Here is a 5,035-nt window from a genome sequence, read left to right on the forward strand (position 1 = left end):
CTTCCTTCCTTCCTTCCTTCCTTCCTTCCTTCCTTCCTTCCTTCCTTCCTTCCTTCCTTCCTTCCTTCCTTCCTTCCTTCCTTCCTTCCTTCCTTCCTTCCTTCCTTCCTTCCTTCCTTCCTTCCTTCCTTCCTTCCTTCCTTCCTTCCTTCCTTCCTTCCTTCCTTCCTTCCTTCCTTCCTTCCTTCCTTCCTTCCTTCCTTCCTTCCTTCCTTCCTTCCTTCCTTCCTTCCTTCCTTCCTTCCTTCCTTCCTTCCTTCCTTCCTTCCTTCCTTCCTTCCTTCCTTCCTTCCTTCCTTCCTTCCTTCCTTCCTTCCTTCCTTCCTTCCTTCCTTCCTTCCTTCCTTCCTTCCTTCCTTCCTTCCTTCCTTCCTTCCTTCCTTCCTTCCTTCCTTCCTTCCTTCCTTCCTTCCTTCCTTCCTTCCTTCCTTCCTTCCTTCCTTCCTTCCTTCCTTCCTTCCTTCCTTCCTTCCTTCCTTCCTTCCTTCCTTCCTTCCTTCCTTCCTTCCTTCCTTCCTTCCTTCCTTCCTTCCTTCCTTTCCTTCCTTTCCTTCCTTCCCCTTTCATCTCCCTCCTCCCATGTCACACAGGTTTCACCCTGTCCGAGCACCCCAGACATCAGGGAATGCTCTCCTGCAGGAGGATGCTCGGACAGACCCAAGGAGCTGACACTGCTTCAGGGAATGGGCAGCTGTCATGTCACAGTCCATGTCCCATGTGGGACCTCACATTCACCAAGGCCACAGGTCTGAGTCTCCCTCAAACACCAAAGCTCTTGGAGGAACTAACCCCCCTTGGCCCGAGGCTGGCAGCAGCAGCATGGGGATATGGCAGCTAAATAAAGGCGAGCAAAGTGGATCTGTCGGAGCAGGCGGCCGCCTGCGGCTCGTACTTTATTTAGCACAGTTTTGTTTGGAAATACTCTTTCTCAAGTTTGCTGAAAGCTGAATTTCTGGTTTGGTTTTAATTTGAAGACTGGAGCCCCACGTTGCTGCTGTGGGAGGCACAGGCTGGGAGAGGACTCCGGTAAATGCATGGAAGCCCATGGCTGGATGGGCCCTGCCATGGGCACTAACTGGAGACTGTGACCCCACGGTCACCCTATGTTTCCTTCGGTCATGAGTGCCATCCTCCAACATCACCCTGGCATCTCCCCACAACCAGACCTGCCCCAGGCTGCTGGCACAGGTGTTACAGGAGGTTACATCCCCCTCCCTGATTACTTCCCAGGAGTTTCACACCCCTGACCATCACAGTTTTACCCCAGGAACAAACTCAAAACTTCCCCTAATAACTGCAGCCCCTTAATCCCATTGCCAGCCCAGCTTTGGCACAGACAATCCCTCACTGAGCGTCGGGCAAGGCTGGGACCATCCCCTGCCGCTTGTGCCACGCGTCTTGAGCAGTGCTAATAGTGTTAACATGTAGGAAACAAAACAGGCCTGTAATATTAATAGCGGGAAGGAACGGCCCACAGCTCCCCGCGGGCTCTGAGCGCAGCGACGCCGTGGACTACCCCAGCTAATGAGCTGACATTAGAGGCAACGACTCCTGCCACTAAACTGCAGCAACCGAACTCCCACCGCGGAGCGGTTTCCCACAGAGAATCCAAGTGTCTCCAGCAATCTGCCAACTGCACGGCTAATTTTAATTTTTTTTTATTTTTTTTTAAAAGGGAGTTAAATGTTACAACAATATTCTGAACAGTCAGCGTGCCGGGAAAATGTGTTGAGTGCCAGGGAGGTCATTAGTTAGAGCTGACTGAATATGTCGATGCCATTTATCATCACACCTTTCCCTGTGCCTCTGGAGGGGACGTGTTTCGGGGCCATCAGGACTGCTGCCCCCTCCTGCATCCTCCCAGCACGGGTTTTCATGGACGTGTGCGGGGAACTGGGCTGCGTTTAGGTGGGATTGATCTGGGTGGGGACTCGGAGGAGCTGACCGGGGGTACACGGGTCCCCTGGCTGTGAGGTAGAAGAGGTGACAGTCTGGGAGGGGTTGGTCTGAGGAGGTCACGCGCGTTGCAGCCCTGTGTCAGGAGATAATGATGCTATCTCCCAGACCGATGCCCTTCATGCCCCAAACAGCGGGACAGTGAATGTCAGCAGAGAGGAGGGAGCTCAGCCAAGGGTGCCCAAACTGCTCCTGCTCACCCCATCCAGACAAAGCAACCTGGCACCGAGCACCTACAAAATAGGGGAGGGGGCAGAGGAACTGGGTAGTCCTCCAGCTGCCACCAGCCCCTGGCCAAGCACGTTCCCACCGTATTAGGGCAGTGCTGCTGCCTGAATAATTCCCTCCTCCAACACCCCGTCTTTGGGCACTTCCAATAAATTAAGAATTGACACAGGGTAGGCCAGTCCCTGATGAATCGGGAGAATAAATGACCCCCTGCTTCCCTTCTGCTACCAGGGATGACAGGCAAGAGGGTCCCACCACAGTCCTTCCCTAATGAGAAAAAACTTCTCCATTTTGGCAGGGACACAAGTAGAAAGCAGCTGCAGGCATGCACCCATCCCCTGGACTTGCATGCACCCTGTTAGTGCCAGTGATCAGCCGAGACATCGCTGTCTGTGAGCGTTGATGACATATGCAGGAGGGAAACTGAGGCACAGGGGAAAAGGAAGGCTCTTGGTGGGGAGACCGGAGGTGATGGGATGCCTGAAGAGGCACTGGCTCATCCCCATCCCCCTGAGCCACGTGCAGATGCCACCGCAGGCATGGGAGGAGAAAAGGGGCCACGTGCAGCATTCAGCACCGCTGGGGCCAGGTGGTGTTTGTGGAGTGATGGACTTGTGCTTAAGCACCCTAAAACTCCTGCTAAATGTGCCCTGGATCAGCTGAGATCCTGGGAAACATCCCTTCAGAGGCTGCACTGAGCATATGGTTGGTCCCCAACTCCATGGCATGACCAAGCATCCCGGTCAGCTGCCCCAGCACCCAGCCCTGCTCCAGCACCCACACGCCATGGTGTGAGGACCCCTGCTGCTCCCCTACTGCTCCTAGGTGATGTTACCCCCCTGCCCAGCTGCAGCACAACATCAGAGGGGTCAGGAGACACCACAGCACCCACAGTCCCCCCAACTCGCAGCCATTCCTGACGCCTCACCAGGTCCTGAAATCCCTGAGCTGTTTTTCTGTCTGCTCGCATTCATATGGCCAGACAGCAGGATGTGGCTGGGGGTAAGGATGAGGGCAAGGAGGCAGGTGAAGGCCTTGGCAGGGTCAATCCCCACTGAGGGCTGCTGAAGGATCCCCCAAAACCCCAGGGGCTGTAGCCAGGCTGCCCTGTCCCTACAACACCTATACCCAAACCCTCCAGGGTACCTGCAGCCCCTTCTCCACAGCCCCCCGCGGCCCCCCCTCAGCCAGTCCCAGCTGCCCCGGCTCAGAGGACGGTGTTAATACCCCAGCAAATCACCCTGGGAAGCCACCCCCCCAGGCAGAGAAGGTCTGGCTGGACCCCAGAAAGAGGGGGTCAGCCCTTACCTGGTGCGTGCCCTGGGGGGTCTCCCCAGAACTTCCCAGCCATGGCTGTGGGGCGCAGGGTGCCCTGTGGCCCTGCTGCAGCCCAGGCGAGAGACAGAGAGTTTTAATTGAATTTCTAGATTATCCTGGGGGAGAAATTGTAATCTCCTTAAATCCAACCTCTGGTTGAGTCCCGTAACCTACTGTCCTGCGCCGGGGAAGGGATTTAGCGAGGGGGAGGGGAGGTTTCCCAGCCTGCTGGTGCCCCGGACCCTGCTCCTTGCAGGATTTGTCCCACAGGATGTCAGAGATCTGCTCCCAGCAGCCCCACGGTCCCGGGAATTAAGGCTCTGCAGCAGCAATAGCCTGTCCCCTCTCCCCATGTCCTGCCACTGTGACCAGGGGTGTCCCGGGAGCCTCCCAGAGCTGGTGGGGCTGTGGCACCAGGGATGGAGGTGTCTGGTGCTGGGTGGAGGAAGGGAGCTGGCTACAGAGTCAGGGGGGTGTTTGGAGTGAAGATGAGCCCCCTGGGTGGGACTTAGGGCTGGGAGGTGTTTGGGGCTTTGAGCTGAAATATCTCTTGGCCTGGCCAGGGTGCCGGTGGGATGTGCAAGTCCCCAGGTGAGTCCCCCTCCCTGCCTGGGCTGCAGTGGGTGCCTCCCTCCCAAAAAGCCCCATCCATGGACCACGTGGGTCAGAGGGTGTTTTGGGATGGGTGACCTTGGGGTGTTCCTGCACCCGCCCTCTGCACTCCCCTCCATCACGTGGCCCTGATCCCTCTGGCATGCTCCCAAATCTGGATACATGCCAGGGACCAGCCCCAGCCCCAAACCGTCCCAGGGACAAATGCCAGCGATGGGGCTGTGGGCAGATGAAGGCAGAGCTGAAATCAGCCAGCCATGCTCCTGCCTGCCCCGTGACTCCATTGTGCCATTGCCAGCGCCTCTGTAGGGATGCAGGTTTCCATCGGGAATGGCGTGTTCCCAGCCAGCACATGCCAAGAGGCTCGGAGGGAAGGCAACAACGCTGCCCCAGCTCTGGCCCCAACCAAGGGCGGATCACCCAGCTCCTAAAAAGCACCGTGGAAAGAAAAGGAAAAGGAGGATAGAAAGGGCAAATGTCTTCAACTGAATATGATTACCAACCAGATGAGCTGAGAGCTGCAGGGCCAAGGGGCTCCCATGCTGCAGGTAGCACCAGGGCAGTGCTCAGCAGCATCCTTGGGGTATCACAGGCCTGAATTATTTTAAGACCCTTCTCATGGAGCGATTTCTGCTCACACCTTAGAGTTAGAGGCAGAAGAGGATGGATGTGGAACCTGTTCAGCCCCAGCTTACCCACAGCAGGACTAATCCTGCACTTCCCTCTTGCCCAGCTCCCATCAGCGTCCCTTTCCCAAATCCCATTGCTCCCAAAATGGGTTTTCCCACAAAACTCCACTCTCACCCAATGCAAACCCCCTCCAAGAGCCGCGTCTCCTGCTCAAGGGAAATCGCGTGTGTGGGCAGAGCCCGCGCCCGGGAAATGTTTATCCTGAAGGCGCGACGTGCGGCAGGTTGGGAGC

The 5,035-nt window shown here is 56.7% G+C and overlaps 1 protein-coding gene across 2 annotated transcripts in view; it reads right to left on the reverse strand.

The window, feature by feature from the left end:
• KCNJ12 (potassium voltage-gated channel subfamily J member 12) overlaps positions 1-5,035 on the reverse strand; it is a 33,749-nt gene that overhangs the window by 7,400 nt on the left and 21,314 nt on the right. Inside the window, exon 1 of one of the 2 annotated variants that reach the window (XM_026858726.1) lies at positions 3,493-3,620. The exons of the other annotated variant lie outside the window; for it this stretch is intronic. The gene's annotated coding sequence lies outside the window, so the exon portion shown is untranslated. Of the gene's footprint in view, positions 1-3,492; positions 3,621-5,035 lie in introns of those variants that run through there. 2 annotated transcript variants of the gene reach the window in all.

The sequence above is a fragment of the Athene cunicularia genome, assembly GCF_003259725.1.
Source record: "Athene cunicularia isolate RWA chromosome 14 unlocalized genomic scaffold, athCun1 chr14_part1, whole genome shotgun sequence".
In the NCBI taxonomy this organism is placed as follows: domain Eukaryota; kingdom Metazoa; phylum Chordata; class Aves; order Strigiformes; family Strigidae; genus Athene; species Athene cunicularia.